This window comes from Parasteatoda tepidariorum, chromosome 6, assembly GCF_982258835.1.
Source record: "Parasteatoda tepidariorum strain Cologne lab strain chromosome 6, Ptep-v5.0, whole genome shotgun sequence".
Classification (NCBI taxonomy): Eukaryota; Metazoa; Arthropoda; class Arachnida; order Araneae; family Theridiidae; genus Parasteatoda; species Parasteatoda tepidariorum.
Genome location: NC_141760.1, coordinates 14,681,755 through 14,700,562, shown reverse-complemented (window position 1 = coordinate 14,700,562; position 18,808 = coordinate 14,681,755). Strand labels below are relative to the sequence as shown.

Sequence of the window (18,808 nt, the reverse complement as noted above, 5' to 3'; positions counted from 1 at the left end):
TCAAATTTAGTTAATGTATTATTGTTTAAGTTGTATGTAGGTATTGTAAAATGATTTATTTTATTTATTTAGGCATTTTTAGAAAAATATATTGAGTGGTATTCGAAAAAAACAAATTTTTAACTTTAAAGTCATTTTTCTCAAAATGTGATATGTTGAACTTGTGCGCACTGCGTACAAAGAACTAATTGATAGAATTGTACGAAACTTTAGGAAAAGTTTTATGATATGGTTTGCTACAACTGGTACCTACTATAGAAACCATTACTCTCTTAAAATTTTTTTAAATAATTGTGTAATGTGCCAAAAATATAGAAATTTGAAAAACTTAAACTTTTTTAATTTTTAGAAAATTAAAATATATGTATATCAAAATAATATTAGGTAACACAGGTTTAGGGTAATTATAACTTTAATTTAAAATTAGTTTGACATTATTTTGATGATATTTGACTCGTACGCTTTGCGCGCAATGAAACTCACTTTTTCGAAAATAAAAAAATTTCACTATATTAAAAAAAGTCTGTAATTTTTTTTATGAATGATTTTTTTGAATTTAGCTATTTAATTATATTGATAATAGTGCTAGTAAATGATAAAAAAAATTTCATAGCTTTAGGATAAATTCAAAGATAGTTACAGTGTGTCGAAAATATGGTATTTCATTGTATCGTTTAAGGCGTTAAAGGGTCCTGACCCCCCTTAAAAAAAATACCATTTCTTATGTTGTTGCAAATGATTAAGATAATCTACAGACCAACGTTTCCAAAGTATCTGTATCATTTTTGACAGTTTACGCCAATAAGACAATCTATTTTCGGGCTCATTGATTAAAATCGGTTCTGCAATAGTATTTATTGGTCGACCTATGAGAAAATGGCCTGGGGTAAGAAGCTCATAGTCAGAAACGTCCGATGACAAAGGGGAAATCGAACAGGAATTTAAAATTCCTCCAATTTGGGAAAGTACAGAAAGAAGTTCTTAATAATTAAATTTAGTATTAGCAACAGTTCTTTTCAAGTGATGTTTGAATGACTTTACTCCTGATTCCCATAGACCTCCAAAATTTGGGGCACGAGTAAGGATAAGTATTTATCCTTACTCGTGATAAATTTCAGAGGATCAGTAATTAGCTAAATATTCATTAGGAGATGTTAATAGTGATGCAAGTTTCTTTAACTCTGTATTAGCACATGTGAAATTAGTAGCATTGTCGCTAAAAATACAAGAGCTTTTCCCTCTTCGAGAAAAGAAGCGTTTTAAACATGCAACGAAAGCTTGGGCAGAAGAATCCAATACAATTTCTAGATGTATGGCCTTCGTAACTAAACAAATAAAAATAGCAACATACACCTTATGTAAATTTCCCTTTTTTTAATTCTTGTATTAATAAGGAAGGGGCCACAGTAGTCTTCTCCTGTATTGCTAAAAGTTAAATTAGGAGTTACACGTTCAGCGGGCAAATTTCCCATTAATTGTTCTAAATTAGTACGTTTATGGCGAAAACAAATTAAACAGTCATGAACGGTTTTTCTAGCAATATCTTTTCCACCCATGGGCCAATGAACTCGTCGAATAAAAAGCAATAAAGCTTGCAGCCCTGCATGAAGATTTTTTAAATGGTACTAAGCAAATATCATTTTGGTTAAGGGCGATTCCACGAAAAGTGGTCCTGAGTGACTAAATTTTCAAAATTATCGTAAAATTAAAAATGACACAATTTCGGAATCTAGAAGATGTATATTTTTAAATAGTTAAGATAGTTTTTTGAATTACAAAAAATATTTATGTGAATTCTAACAAAAGGTGGAACACTATGAATTTTAACAGGAGTTCTCTTCTTTGTTATGTTATATTCCAATGGAGTTCTTAAAATATTAAAGAGCAATAAAATAGTTTTTAGTATTAAATATAACTATTTTACTCTTTTATCATTGTTTAATGTATTTTTTTAATTTGGCCTACATTTTTTTGCTTGTTTGAAAGTCGATTAATCAAGATAGTCTAATTTCCCAGTAACACACGTAACATAATTTTGCATTTTTTTCTGTAAAAACTTTAGTAAAAAAGAAAATTTAAAAACTTTTTGTTTTATAAATTAAGAACGCAAGATATGCAATGGAAAAAATTCTCGAATTAAAACTGTCAATAGTTAAAATTTTATAATTAATTTTATTCAAGGTAACACACGTAACGAAAAGTTACGCGCGTTACTGTTATGTGTGTTAGAGGTACTTATACACTTTAATTATTTATTTATTTTCAATAAAAGATTTAAATCATGTTCGGACATTTTTTATAACCGCCGCGCAACTTCAATGCCACAAATACGGAATTGTAAGATTGTGGTTTTTTGTAAAATCAGGTCGGTATAAGCATTAATAAAAAAACAGCATAATAAGACGATAATTTTGAAACTTTTGGAAATTGTTTTCCCAAACTTCTATTTGTTATACGTTTATGTTTAAGTAGAATATTTCGACTGCATTTGCTAGATTATTATAAAATGTATAAGCTTAAAATAGTGTCCTTATCTGGATTTAAAAGAATAAAAAGATGAAGAAAAAAAGAAAAGAGTAAAAGATTCTGCACTTCAAAGGAAAGAAAATAAGGAAATAATGAAAGTTAGACTTGAACTTTCAAAACAGATTGATAATGATGTAAAAGGTTCACCACTAAGTATTTCAGATGAACTTAATTATTAATAAATGGATTTTCTTCAAAAGTTAGACTGTTTATACTATGCTTGTATTGAAACAAGAGCTGGTTCTCTGGATTATTACGGGGAAAAACGGGCAATAAAACGAAAGAACTATCTAACAATGTTTCTAAGAGAGGCTTATACTGATTTTTGTCAGTTGCATCCTAAACATTGTTTAATTTTCCATATTTAGTGCTTTATGATTAAAAAATTTATTGCTACTGTAAAACTTAGAATCAAAACAAATATCATGAAATTTTTATTCTTTAACTGGAAGGCTAAAATTAAGTTTATGACAATACATGGTGATGGTAGAAGTATTTATGTATATAAAGTAAAAGAAATTTTGGATCTAATTGTTGGAAGGGTGCTTCTGATACTTACAAAAATTTCTCATTGCTTGTTATAGGTTTCTAACCATCATTTATTGTAGTTTGATAACGATGAGAAAAAGATGACAATATCTCACAATAAAAAATATATAATGGCAAATGTGCAAGAAGAATGTTTTGAAATAACTCTTGAAAATTGGAACAACTTTCAATAATACGTAAGAGTTAAAAGAATCCGAGGTGATACTTTCCAAACAAACATATCTAGCATTAAAACCAGGGAAATTCAAGTTGACTTTGCAATGGCATATTCTTTTGAATATCAAAACGAATTTCAATCAGCATTATGCTATCCAGCCACAGTTCCGTTATTCACAGCAGCTGTTTCCTTAGACGATACTCTCCTAAAGAGTTTAAAATAGAGTCCTTTACAATATTTTCCTAAGGCAAAGACAAAGGTGAAACAATGTCTACACTTTTATTTTAAGACTGTTTAAAAACGATTCTACTTCAGAAGATGAGCTAACAGAAACCTTCTATAACAATAAGTCAAATTAAGAATTTAAAAATAAATATATGGTTGAATTATTTCATATTTTGTCAATCAAAATATAAAAAAAGAAATTAATTTGGAAATATTTTACGATATCACATGCAGAAGTTCCTTCTATGGGATAGGTGTGTAGTACAAAATCTTGAAAGCGAAGCAAAAAGCAAAGTTATTTATATCATTGTGTTGTTATACAAAAAAATTTATTTGCTATCCAGTGTTGTTTGCAAAGCTAACCAATCAACTCATGCCTAATACAACAGTATTACATATTAGCCAAAAGGAAATAAAGATATTAATTGAAAAGATCAATACATGGCAACGGTGATACAAAGCATAAAATCTATGCATAAGTATCGTTAGATACTTGAATAAGATGCATAGATGTACATTGTCGCACACAAATAGTCAGTAAGTCAATTTCTGTTCCCTCCTGATCAGAAGTGCGCCTATAACTGAAATTAAAAAGACATATGCTCTATCTCGGGAACATTATTGACGCAAATGCACATGCTTGTAAACTTAAAATGCAATATTTGCATAAAATAATTGGAAAATATGCATATTTTTGTTTCCAAACAGAAATGATTTTGAAGGAATAGATGTGCCTAAGATTTGCTATGTTTTACTCTCTAAACCAGTATAAAGAAGGGCTACAACCATCTTTCCAGACCATTAACTATTTTATTTGCTAAAATAAATTGTTTTTCTTCTGCTAAATTAAAATAAATAAATGTTTTAGTGCAACATTTATGACTTCTCAGTTGAAATATTCACAGAGGGTAACACACGTAACTTTCAGTTAACACACGTAACGCACCAATTTCATCAAAATAAAGAAGTTTTTACTGTTGCAAGAAATTTTTAAAAATCACTTAACACAGCTTCGATATTGTATCTCTCTATAAAAGAAAATATCTTAATTTTTTGCCTTTATACTTCACAGAATTACATGAATATATTCAAAGCTTCAAATATCTAGCATTATAAAGGGTAACACACGTAACAAAATTTCAGAAATTTTTTTTTCAACATCAAATTAATTTACGCCTTCAATCTTCGTTTTGAAAACTTACAACACATATAGATTTAACAACAAATTAAGAAAAACATGAAAAATATCTAACAAGTTTATTATAATAAGTGTTAAAGTTGAAATATGTCGTGTAAAAGTAACACACGTAACGAAAGAATCGCCCACAACTTATGCTTTTTGGGAAGCAAAATTTGATGTTTTGAATCATTGTCAAACGTTCATTAATTATTATTATTAATTATTAACAAATAATTGATAATGAAATATTTCATAGATAAAAATACCTTTGTAACTATTATCAAAAATAATAATTATAGTGACTAAAAATTATAATTGAGCGCTAAAAGTTTTTTAATGGCAAGATATTAATTAGCTTATTGAAAGTTTTCCGTCTTTTAGATTCACGTGGACGAAACGACACTTTGGCATGGATTAGAAAATGATTAAAGAAATACAGTTGAACCTGTTTATCTCGAAAACCTGTATTTCTCAAAATTTCTTAGTTTCCCGATATTAACGATTTAATTTTAATGTATTTTTTCAAGTTTGTATCGAAAGAATTTCTTTCAAAACCTGTGTTTCTCGAATTTTGAAGGAGAATGTACATCATCGTAACCGATGCCTGGACAGCAGAACTTGTTCAAACAAGCTACATTAGAAGAACAGAAAAATTCCCTAGCCCCATGGGAAGTAAGAATGAGCAGACTGGGTGGCCGTTTCTTGCAATTTCCGGTTACTATCGTCACACTCTCCAACCAATTGAGTGTATTCGGACAATGAAAAGTTGATTGATGAGGGGGGCGTCACCACTGGGCATCAGTTTCCACACATGGATAAGAACAACACAAAGAGAAATTCATTTTATCAGTAGAATTTTTTTAGGAGGTCGTTGGTTTGAGCGTCACAGTTTTTTTTAAACATTGTTGAATTGAATTTTGATTAAGTAAGGCAGGGGCTAAACGTAAATTGAATGTTCTCTCCATTGAATAAAAAATGAAAATTTTAACATTCTTGGACGGAAATCCATTAATGAAAAAAAACGAAGTTGCAGTGAAGTTCGGTTTACCAGCAAGCACTCTTTCTACAATTATTAAGAATCGAGAAGCTGTGGAGCAAAAATTTCATAGCGCAACAAGAATGCGAAAAAAAAGCCGAAAATGCACTTTTCCGGACATGGATGAATGTGTTTTAAAATGGTTTACACAATGCAGGAGTAGCGATATTCCTATCAGTGGACAAATAATGCAACGAAAAGCTGAGGATTTTGCTAAAGAGCTTGGCCATGAAGATAATTTTAAAGGCAGTAACGGATGGCTAGAAAGTTTTAAAAATAGGCACGGTATTATTTTTCGAAGACTTGGTGAAAGTGCATCTGTTCCTGAAAGTGTATGCGAAGACTTCCTAAATGTAGTCAACGTGAAGCTTCAATTAAATTAGGGATTTCCCAAACTGCTCTTTTCAACATTCTGAAACAAAGGATAAATATTTGCGAGGAAATAAAAAAGAATGGAAATCAGTCAATAAAGCGTTAGCGTGAAAGAAAATCGGAGGAAATTGAAATGGCTCTGTTAGAATGGTTCAAAAATGCACACGAACGAAGAATTCGAATTTCCCGTGGAATTTTATTTCACAAAGCATAGGACTTTGCTAACTTATTTGGTGATTCTGATTTTAAAGCTACAGATGGGTGGCTAACCCGATGGAAAGACCGCAGCAACATTGTTTATCGTAAATTGAATGGTGAAAAGCGTGATGCTGATTTTAGCTCTGCCGCCGATTGGGTAAACGACGTGAGGCCAACACTCATCAAAGACTATAAGGCCGGCCGCACACTGAGGAGGGAAGCGAGAGGAATACGAAAGGTGCGGTAAATTTGTTTCCTATAGGTTTCTACTGGCACGCGCACACTGACGGAGTAAGGAGTTTTTTTCCTCCAGGAGGCAAACAACTCCTACAAACCTCTCAAATAGGTCCGACGCTATTTTTGCCTGTCGTTACATCGTGCCTCCTGTAAACACGTGACGTTTTTCAAGATAAGGGATGACCGTGAATTTAATATAAAATTTATTGCAGAAGTAGAAAAGAGAAGAGCATTGTATGATGTAACATGCAAAGACTATTCCAACAGAAATATAGTATACAAAGCCTGGAGCGATGTTTCTAAATTATTATCAACGCCCACAGAGCCTGCAACAGGTTAGTAATTTTTAAAAAATAATTTAATTTCACAGAATAAATTTTAAATTCTATTGATTTTTAATACTATATGATAGTGTAATCTATGGAATTTTATGTTTAATCTAGAATTTTTGTATTTTTAACTTTTATTTATTGAAGCCAGAACAAAATTATCTGGAATAATAATCAAATATTAATTGCTCATAGCTTTAAATTTGTATTTATTTTTAAGTTAAATATTATTATTAAAACCTTTTTAAAAATTTCTTGCATATATTTTTTAAGGCTATTATATATTAATCACTTAGTCTTTATTTTATAAGCCTTGTATATTATAATTGAAACCCAATAATTATTTAACAATTCTTTTACCCCAACAGTTCTTTACTTTTTTAAGTTGAATACTAATTAATCATAGTTCATGTCATGTTAAATTTGATCAAAGACATTTTATTTTACCAAAAACGCTTCTGAAAATATAATAAATTAATATTTACTAATAAAGCTTATTTTAGTCATGCTTAATTAAATATTAATATTAATTGAGTGCAAATGAATAAACTACTAGTGAGAGAGATGTGAAACTTATTATCGAGCAGAAATCAAGATTTTATTTAAACTAAAATAATTTAAACAATTTTCAGGTATGTTATATTTTTAAAATAATTCACCTATTTTTTTTTTCTAACTAGAGGATGATTACAAAAACAAATGGAAGAATATCCGAGGAAGTTATAGAAAATACATGAGCACCAAGGGACCAAGTGGTTCAGCAGCTAGGCCGAAAAAGCCATATTATTTGAGCCCCTACCTGGAATTTGTTTTGCCATACATTAAAACAAATGACAAGTAAGCTTTATATATGACTTTTACAAATGTTTATTTACTGTTTTATATTATTAGTTAATAGAAAAATTATACTAGTAGGAAAAACTCAATGTCAATCATTGAACTTAGGTTTATCGACAAAAAAGAATTGACCCAGGCAGTGTTTCTGCGTGCAAAACTTAATAAGTATCTGCTGCATTTTAGATTTTCAAATTCATAATTAACTCAAAAAATTTCTGCAAATATTCTTTCTTTTCTGCAGAATTATATTCTAAAGATATTTATCTCATTCCTCGGAAAGGAAAGATATACTCCTGTTTTTCTGTTCTCATTTCAGAATGAAAAAATTCGCCAGTGACTGTTTCAGCTAGAATTTTTAATTGATTAAATAATAACAAAGATTCTGAAATCACAGAAGTTTACAAGATAATTCGCTCTAGAAATGATGTTTTATCTTTCATTTTTTGAAAGAACATTATAAAAACATTTTATATATTAATAAAATATGACTGAGTAAGAATTTTGTTACAAATTCAGACATTCGAAACACCATGAAATTGGGTTTGAGTCCGTGATTTTTTTTTTATTTTTAAAAAGTGACATTTCATGACAAATTCAAGTACTGTAAATTCTTTTCCTATCGAGAGTGTCAACGGTTTTTTAAAATTTGTAATTTATTAAACATTAGTATAGCCTAATGTATTCAGCATTATATAATTTACAAAATTAATATTTAAAATTTTTGAAATGTAAGCAATATTTTAAAATGATTTTGTTAAATTTGGGGTGATTAATTGCAGGTTTTCATCTTCGACAATCTTTGTCTACAAAAGATTAAAATAAGTATTAGTATAATAAGCTAATTGTTGCATTTTTTCTGCTCTAGATCTGAAAGCAATTTATCGGCAGTTTCTGTCGTGGTTGTCTCAACTTTGGATGAGTCGTATACAGTCATCCCACCAGTTGACATAAAAATGGAACCTGATGTGGTGCTTAATGAAGAAAGTGATGCCTGTAGCTATGATATGGAGCCTTCGTAAGGTACGGACATGTCCGACCACATGGTTCGTCGTACCCCGCAGTCCTCCAGCAAAAAAAGAAAAGCTGAGGACAGCATGGAGGATGTTTTGAAGAGCTACTTCAAAAAAAAAAAAAAGACAAAATGAAGAGGACACTGACGGCTTTGCCTCTTTTTTTTAAGGGTTTACTGCCGCAGGCGATGATGCAAATTGCAGATTTTGGAAGTTGTGAACAACATTTGTAACGAATTGCCGTAAATAAATTCATAAAGAAATTTTCATTCATTTTGTATAATTTGAAGTTTGAATAAGGTCTACACCAAGGGTGCCACTCTTCAGTCCTGGGGACTGAAATCAGTCTTGAGAAAAAATTATGAGATTAAATTTCATCAATTAATATCTCTTTTCCATTCACTCTTTAAATTGAAATGTTCTTATTACCTTAAAAAAGTTAATTTTATACAAACATTTTCTATTTATTTTTTAGTTAATTTTATATAAATATTACATTTTTATGAAAACATTGCCGCATGATGTTTTTTTCCAACGGAAAAGCCTCATCTCCAACAAAATAATATGGAAAATTGTACATTTCCATATTATTAGGTAATGTGGATCCATTTGGTATATTTAAAGTTCCGCCTTGCAGATGTTGTCCAAGAACGGAGTTCTTCAATATTCCACCATCACTGTTGCGGCCATAATCTCCAACAACAATGATGGAAAACAGCCCTTCTGCATTTACGACAGCAAGTAGAACGATTGAAAAGTAATCCAAGTAATTGTAGTACTGGAAACCACTTTTTTTGGGCACTGAATTCTGATGTGTTTCCCATCAATGCTGCCAATGCAATTAGGCATATTCCACAGAGAAGTGAATTTTTCTGTCTCACTTTTCCATTGATCTTCGGTTGAGCTTGGCATGCACTCCTCTTTCAAATTCTGCCATAAAGCAGAACATGTTTCTTCAACCACTTTGCCAATTGATGTCTCGCCTCTCATGAAATCAGCAGCTAGTCCACTGAAGCTTAATCCAGTAGCAAGATATCTACAAATCGAGAAATAGAATTTTTAAAAATATGCATTTATCTACATGTGTGCAAAATCATAATTAATGTTATCCTTACAACACTTCTAAGTTTGTGGCGTGATTTAATTTACAATTTTTTTTAACAATTATAAAGAAACTGACATCAAAAGATAAATATGAAAAATGTGCCAAATATTTTAAAGTGTTCTTTTTAAAAATTTTAAATATTATATCTAAAATAATATTACCAATAATGGAAATTAGCTGGTGTGTATGCACTGGTACTAAAATTAATAAGAGTGTACCATACTGGTTCCTTCAATATTTCCAAAGTTTAAAATCTTTCTAATAGAAAATCGAAATCTCTTGGTGACTCAATAACTGAATTTAAATTTTTTGTATAAGTTTCTTGATGAATGTGGAGTCCATCACTGAGTCTTACTTATAAATTAATATCGAACTTATTACACTAAGCATAATACTTTAAAATCCAGATTATAAATAAAAAGTTTCCTTACCTTGGAGTAATCAATAATCGCTCTTCTGGACAAATACATTCTCTGCAGTTTGTGTCCTTCTTTTGAATACACGGCTTCAACAAATCGCATAACAACTGAAATGTGGGTTGTGTCATTATGTAATAGGATTGAAACATCACCGGGTCTTGCTTCATCTCCTCAACAATTTTAAATTTTCCGTGAATTGGTTGTTGCCGATTATAAGGATGAACACAATATCTTCGATTCACTTTTTTCTTAATCTGTTTCTTTTTTATACCAATCGCGACGAGAGCGAGAAAAACATCTTCCGACGACGACGCCATTTTATAGAATGTAAACAAATTCACCAAATCTGCGCATGCGTTGAGGAGGCGACTACGCTTCCTCAATGTGCACTTATTTTTTTGCTCACCTCCTGAAAACAGTCCTGAAACAAAAAAGGCACCATTGGTTCAGAGGTCTGAAATTTTTTAAGAAATGGCTGAAGAATATTTGAAATATAGGAAAAGAAGCTAATTTTAGCTAGAATCAATTTGTCCCGACAAGCACCTTTGATATTGTCACAAGTCATAGATCCAGGCAAATCTTTTTTACTGAACTCAATGTATTTTTTTACATTGTCAAAAACTTTAAGAGCACGTTCGCAAACATTAAAATTTTCTACCCAGCGGATAGAACAAAACTTTAATGGAAATTCGGAAGAGCCTGTTACTTCCAGAAAATTAGCACGTCTTGCTGGACTATCTTTAAATATTCCATACATTGCTCTTAGAGTAACATCTACTTTCCACCCAGTAGATTTGTGTCCATACTGCAACGCTTCGTGGATTATGTGTAGTCCACAAGTACCCAGATTTTAAATTTTATAGTCATTTTCTGACAAAAGTTCTTCGTTGACGTGTTTTAAAAATTTTAAATTGACGCTTGGTCCATCCATGCTGAGAGTAACTGTAAGTCTAAACTTGATATAACTTCTTTAAAATTCTTAAAGAGTTCTTGAGCTGTAGTACGCCTTAAAAATACAGAATTAAAATATCTTGTGGAGACTCTATTAGTTGAATCACACCAATATCTTACTATAAGGTCCATTTGACATTTTTGCGAAATGCAGTTCAAAGCTTCATCAAAGCATATGACAAATTTTTTGTTCTTTAAAGATTTCAGAAGAGATTGTTGAAAAAATGGTGCTAATCCGAAACAGATAAGGTACGACATTTTTGAACGCCCCAACGTACACTTTTTGGCTATTTCACTATCAGCGAACATTAGTGAAAATAATTCCGCTACATCATTAAAAGAATTAAACGCGAATGCGATGCAACGAGTTTTAATGCCCATAACAGTTCAGCTTTAAATGATTGTTCATGAATTAAAAAGTTAATTATTGGTTTATTTCCGGACACCAAATCTTTTGTTTTTGGACTTGAGGTATGCGCTACTTCCGCTTTTCCGTAATCCAAAATTGATGGTGTCTTTTCTGAATCGGCACGTTTTGTATTATTTTTTGTCTTCTTATGACTGGTAAGCGCTTGTCTCCCCATATTACTTAGGCTTATTTTCTTATTGCACAGCAAGCAGTACGCAGCAAATGGATTTTTCGGAACTTCGGTAACCCATGCTGCAAAGTCGGGATTAATATTTTTATCCATCCAATCCGTATTGAAAACGGACTTAGAGCAGCTCATTTTTAAAAAAAATCACTAACCAACTTTTATTGATAAAAAATACCAACAAAATATTCAACATGTAAACACACGTGCGAGCGACCAAACAACAGCTACACCATTACGCAACAGCAGATGGAATATTGCCACTTCCGCGAGCGTGAATCCATATGCACATTCGACGAGACGGAGAGACTCGTACTTGCGCATGCGCAATTTGTGAGCTTCTAGAGGAGAAAGAGCTACCTCCTCTAAATTGGACTGGCCTATGCAGAAGATGTGGGAAGTGACGGTGGTAGAAATGGATGAGCTTCCGCGCACGGTTCAATGGATGTTATTTCGTTTTCGGAGCGAGCTACAGCTGCGATCGTTTCTTCTTATGATTGTTAAAGAGATCGGCATTTTTCAGCGAAAAAACTAAGCAATTTAAAATTCCCTGCGTTTTCCCGGTTTTTAAGGAAAAACACGAAATTCCCTGCATTTTCCCTGTTTTTGCATTTGACTTTAAATTCCCTGTATTTTCCCGGTGCCGTGGCAACCCTGAGAGTCATTTTAACTCAAAATTAATTTTTTTTATTTACTTTAAAACGCGAAAATATTAGCTGCAAAATCATGAATTTTTGCAGCCACGAATTCAAGTGGTTGAAGATATGTATTATATCTAACTTTGCTTAAATCAATTAATTTTCAAATCTAGTATTAAATGTTTATTTCCTCTTATGACATTTTTTTTTGACGTATGAAATAAGCTAATCTTGCTAAAACCATAATTTTTGCAGTCACCAACCTTCTCTTATGTCTGAAGAATAAGAAAAGAATGTATTGAATAAGACTAATAATAACTGCGAAAGCAATTAAAGGGGTTTTGTGAGCAATAGAAAGCGCCTTCTATTTTTGAAAGAAAAAGTTATGTTTTATAATCAATAAATTAAAATTGATTTAAAAAAAAACTCAGTTCATTAAAATTTGTTCACAAATTGTTGGAAAGAATCTCTAGATTAAATACACCAAAGACTAAAATGCACAATGAGCCCAGTAAAATTAGACATTTTCCTAAAAAGTAAATTAATATCCAGCATTGCACATGTAGTGAAAGTGACTTGTAGGGATGAATTGAATTTCTTCTAGACAGGCTAAGTGTATTTTTTCTTAACTCAGGATATCTTACCATTTCCCTGACGATCGGACAATCAGTTTAGTTGATATGGTTTCATGCAAGAAAAGAACAATTTTGTACTCATACCTATTTACGCGATTCTAGGAAAAAAAGGTACCTGTGTAGGGAAAATTCTGTAGGGGAAAATATTTGAAATGAGAAGATTAGATTGAAGTTCTTTTTGCTGTTCCCTGCATGGTTTTTTTTTTCGTGTCGCGCGTTTTAAAAGTGCTTTTTACCCAACTTTTGTTTCTTATTTATGCATTTATTCTTAAAAAGTTAATTAAATATGAAAATTTTCAATAAAATTGCTTCTTTATTGAACATAATAAATAAAATAAATAGAGAAATACCGCGACTCTAATTAAAAAAAGACAAATACCTTCTTTTCACCTCCGTGTATATGAAACTTCACCCAAACGAAAGTTGACCCAATAGATAATTAATGATGTGCACCCAGGCACGGGAGATCTCCTGGGGTCCGTTTGGAGGGAAGGGTACAGAGGGATTTTATACAGGGGACAGAATCCTTTTTTGGGGAAAACCTGAAAGCGAAAATAGATTTTCCTCTTACTATCGCTTAACCATATATTCAATCTTCAGCATTTTTTCTAGTCATTTTAAATAATGTCGGAAATAAGCTACTTAAAGTCTTCAAGAGGGGGCTATTTGATACTGTATAAAAATTATTTGTTTACTTTGCACAGTAAATATAAAAATGAAACTAGTTATTGGAAATGTGAACAGAAAAATTGCACAGCGAAACTCACTACAATAAATGGCTTTTTGAAAAATGCTATAGAGACACATAACCATGCTCCGGATTTCCATAAAATTCGCAGGAAAACGTTTTACAACAAATTGAAAAGCAGGTGTGAGACGGAGTTCTCTGAGGCTATTCGAAGAATATACAGATAAGAAATTTATTTTTAAAAATGTTATATAGTATGATTTCATTTTAATTTTTCAATCGAGAATTTAATTTCCAGATAAGTCAGTTTATATATATATTTATTATTATTATTCAAGTATTAATTTCTCTACTAGAATCTCATAATTTTGATTTAACCTATATTTGAATTAATTATAGAAACAAACTGAAGATTTGAAGAAAAAAAAAATCCCTTATTTGACTAAGGCAATAATCAAGAAACAGTGTTTTTAAACTAAAGTAACATGTTGAAAATTGTTAATTCAAGAATAAAAATAGAATTTGTTAATTTATGAAAGTCATTTTAAAAAAAAAACTCTCTGGAATTTAATTACAAATTTTCCAAAAGTTTATTCAACATAAAATTTATTTATTCAGAAAGTTTTGGAATTATTCCCAGCCTTGTATAGAAAACTTTTTTTTAAAAAGTAGTAAAGCCATGAATAATTTACGGTACTGCAATTTGTTTATTTCATTGTAACGTTATTTGTAAAACTTTCTCTTTTAAATGTAAGGACATAATAATTTATATACCAATTATCAGTCATGGAAAAATTTTTCTATATGAAAAAATTAACCATCAGGCAAATATTAAAAGAAAAAAAGTGAAAATAAAAAACCTAAAATTGAAAATCAAAATAAAATAAATTTCTTTAATTAAAACAGTTAACGTAAGATAATCACACCTGGAAATAACTCATAGATAATGTTAGAGATATTTTAAATAGATATCTTTAATACAGATTTTATTTTCTCCCAGCTTATCGTAAAAATATTAATTAAATATAATTTCAGAAATAAATCAAAGAATATTTAATTCTGATTTCTTTTTTTTCTTTTTTTTACAAATTTCAAATTTTTAAAAATTATTATTTGCTTAATGGTTGTTTCAAAGTGCATTTTTAAATATAGGGTACTTATTTTTTAAAAAATTATTACTCCTTAATTTTGATAACTAGCGTAAAATGTCTCAAAGTTTCATAGTACATTATTTTTGCATTTTAATAGATTTAAAGAAACTGTGTAGGATTGACTAGCATTTTAACTTTAAAATAAAAAAATTAATTACTGTTAATTCATTATTGGATAATATATTTTTTAAAAAATCAATTTTATTGCATTAAAAATAAAATTAATATATATAGTCATTAAAAATACATCAATGTTAAAATAAAAAAAAAGAATAAAATAACAAAAAAAAATTATGCGAAGTTTAACTAAGCAATTTAAAAAACAAAAAATCCACTTTAACTAAGAAAATTGGAAATATAAATTCATATAATTTAGGCAATTTTATATTGTTTAATACCTTTTATTTCATCTTGCATTGTCCTTTTTTTCTTTGGTATTTAAGATATTATACATAATGATTAAAATAGACTTAGTAGTAACTACAGAGAATCATGTCGAGCAGGCATAAGCAGTGCCATTTGTTATATTATGTTGGTGCGAAGGTCAGTAACATATATTAAGAAACAGCTGATAAGAGATTTACTATGTAAATACAGTATTTAACCTTTTACATATTTCTATAGACTTAATCAAGCTTTATAAACCTTATCTTATGTTGAACATATTAACTATCAGCAAAAAGTTGGAATTCTCATAAGTCATTAATAGTTGATAAAAGCATACTTCTTTTATTTTGGTTATTATAATAAAAGCGACAGTATAATTATAATAATAAAAGAGACAGTATAACACTCCAAACAATTTGATCTCTGATCTGAGAAAAGTATGATCATTTAAATATTAGTAAAGCAAATCAAAAAGATTATGTACTACTGAATGGCAACATCAATGTATTCGATGCATGTGCACTTTTACTTCATGCCATCACAAGTAAATTAGATTCTCACAGGCACAAAATGTCTTTCTCACATTCAATTTCTAAACATCGGCAAGGCAAGCGTTTTTAAAGTTTTTGCGCATAGTGTAAATGTTTCCCTTGAAACTACTTGTAAAGGGCTATTCTCTAACTGGATGCAAAAATAAATCGAATATGCGAATTCAAAAGCAACTTGATTAAAGAGCTTTATGCGGATAAATATATTTAACTTATCGGATTTTCATTGGAATCGTTAAATTCGTATACGCGCTTTTTTCGCTTCCAGAGAGAACGGTCCCTGAGACAAACTGCGAACTGCGCAAATTGCACGAATGTGAATTGCATGAATGTCAATCATAATTTTAATATTAGATCATATTAAACTTTCAAATTCTATTATTAAAATTTTTGCAATTTTAAAAAAAAATTTATTATTATGAAAGTTTTAAAAAATCATCACTTTCAAAAAAATAAAATTTTTATTTAGTATACAATACACCATTTCAACTATTGTGTTATTATAAATTGTTAAAATGTAATTTTGTACAGAAAAATAATGTATTAAAGTATGCAGAAAAATGAAAAATAAACTATTTTTGAAATAGTAAATGATGTTCGAGCTCATTTGTTTTATTTATTTATTTTTTTGTATTTATTTTAATGCACAAAAATTAAATAAATAAAAATTCTACATATTTTCATACTAAATATCAATGCATTTATTTATTTTTTAACTATAATTAATTCAGACAAAAACATTTTTATGTTATTATTGTAAAATATATTATTGGTATCAAAGCAATATAAACTTCTAGTACTATGTTTCCACTTGAGAATCCCGCAATGTTTATAAGTGAAGGAAGAAAGTTTTAAAAATATTGTAAAGATTCATTAAGAAGAAAAGAAAAGAAAAAAAGAAACATCAGAAATAAAAATTGTGAATGAATTTCCGTAAAATAATATTGCTAATTATTTCGCTTTTGTTATCAAGCACGTGAAACGGAAAATAAATAAATAAACAGTTCCTTAATTGCGCACTTTTTAGTGTTCCAAAGCAGTTAAAAATCCCTAACATCATTTTCAACACACTCTTTTCCCTCATCTGTTTTCCCTATTGCTGAAGAACAAAATTATTTTCTTATCTTTAACACTCCATCGGGCGCGTTGATCTGACAGATACAGGTGTGTCAATATCTCTGCTTTTGTCCCCTAAAACATTTTCTTACGACCTTGACCTCATCAGTATCTGTCCATCTGGCCCCCTGCTACTTTGAAATGCAGTAGTGACCAGTTCCGTGTAGGAGTATTTCCTGTTTCTAAGCTTGTTTGAAGTTTTGTATCTGTTAGATACACGCGCCCGATAACGTTTGACTCGTGAAGCTACATGGAAGTATCGAGATTCCCTGAGCGTTTTTGATTTATCTTTTTCCCACGATGAGTGCTAAACGCTTTTTAGATTTGAAAAATCAGAAAGACCTAGAGCTAGTTCATAGTATTCTATTTAGTGATGGAAATGAGGAATTAAATGCTGAAGAATTTGATGAAAGTGATGCTGACGAAGAAGATATTTTAGAAACACGTGAAGTTGATTCTGATGGCAGTGAAAGTGATTATAATGACTCAGAACTCGATGATGATGCTAATAATGATGATTTTTATTTAGGAAAGGGCAATAATACTAAATGGGCAAAACATATCGGAAGAAAAAATGTGAAAGTTAGATCGCAGAATATTATCACGAAATTACCTGGAGTAATCGGAAGTGCGAAAGGTATAAAAACTATATATGGCTCTTGGAACTGTTTCTTTCCTGACGAAATATTGGAAATAATTGTAAAATGCACTAACAAATACATTTCTATAGTTTCTGATCTACATAGTAGAGAAAGAGATGCAAGACTAACAGATATTATTGAAATAAAAGCACTTATTGGTTTACTTCTATTAGCTGGTGTTTTGCGAAGTAATCGGCAAATTTTGGAAGAACTGTGTCTACTGATGGAATGGGTATTGAGATGTTTAGAACGGTAATGAGTCTAAAACGATTTAAATTTCTTTTAAGATGCTGTAGATTCGATGATAAAGAGACGAGGAACGAGAGAAGAAAAACAGATAAATTAGCACTTATAAGAGAAATGTTTGAGAAATTTGTGGAAAAATGTAATAGTAATTATTGTGTGGGTCAAAATGTTACGATAGATGAGAAATTAGAAGGCTTTAGAGGAAGATGCCCTTTCCGCCAATACATTCCATCAAAACCAAACAAATATGGCATTAAAATATTCGCAGCAGTTGATGCTAAAACTCTGTACACTGTAAATTTAGAAATTTATGCCGGAAAACAGCCCGAAGGTCCATTTAGTGTCAGTAATTCCCCACTAGATGTTGTTCTGCGATTATCGGAACCAATTTTCAACAGTGGTCGCAATATAACAGCAGATAATTGGTTCACCTCTATACCCGGTAACAACCCCGGAATTTCCGGAGCCTCTCCGGAAATTCCAGTGTACTCTGGGCACTCCGCAAAGATATACATTTTACCCGGAAAATAAACCCAGTAGCTAATTTTCACATTTTTCTTAAGATGACGTCACGTAATCCTATTCCCCGCCCCTTTCACGTCAGCTCCTTCTCCTCCCAATCGAGAACGGTGTTTCTTTTCCCGCGCTCTTGTGGTATAGTGCTGACGTCACCGAACCTGCAGAGCTAGAACTGGTCGAATGACGTCACCATTACATTAAAACTGTGGTGCGAGCCTGTCGTGTTTACTTTTTTCTGCTGCCGACGCTAGGCTTAGTTGAAGTTAGTTGCTGCTTGAAGATAAGATCATGGCTTCCAAAAAACATTCACAGATGTATAGAAAAGAATATTCTGTCGAATGGCCAGTTTTTTCTCGCTCGACTAAATCTATGAATCATGTATACTGTAATATTTGCAAATGCGATTTTTCTATCGCTCATGGAGGTCGGAATGACTGTTTACGGCATGTGGAGGGATCGCGCCATCGAGCGAATGGTGCCGCTTCTTCCTCCAGTAAAAGTATTAGAGATATATT

The 18,808-nt window shown here is 30.7% G+C and overlaps 1 long non-coding RNA gene across 1 annotated transcript; it reads left to right on the top strand.

Moving 5' to 3' along the window:
* Positions 1-4,876: 4,876 nt before the first annotated feature.
* Positions 4,877-8,924, top strand: LOC147807591 (uncharacterized). Its single transcript, XR_015434876.1, has 3 exons — positions 4,877-6,815; positions 7,490-7,646; positions 8,512-8,924. It is a non-coding gene; the product is annotated as an uncharacterized LOC147807591 (long non-coding RNA).
* The last annotated feature ends 9,884 nt before the right edge of the window (positions 8,925-18,808 follow it).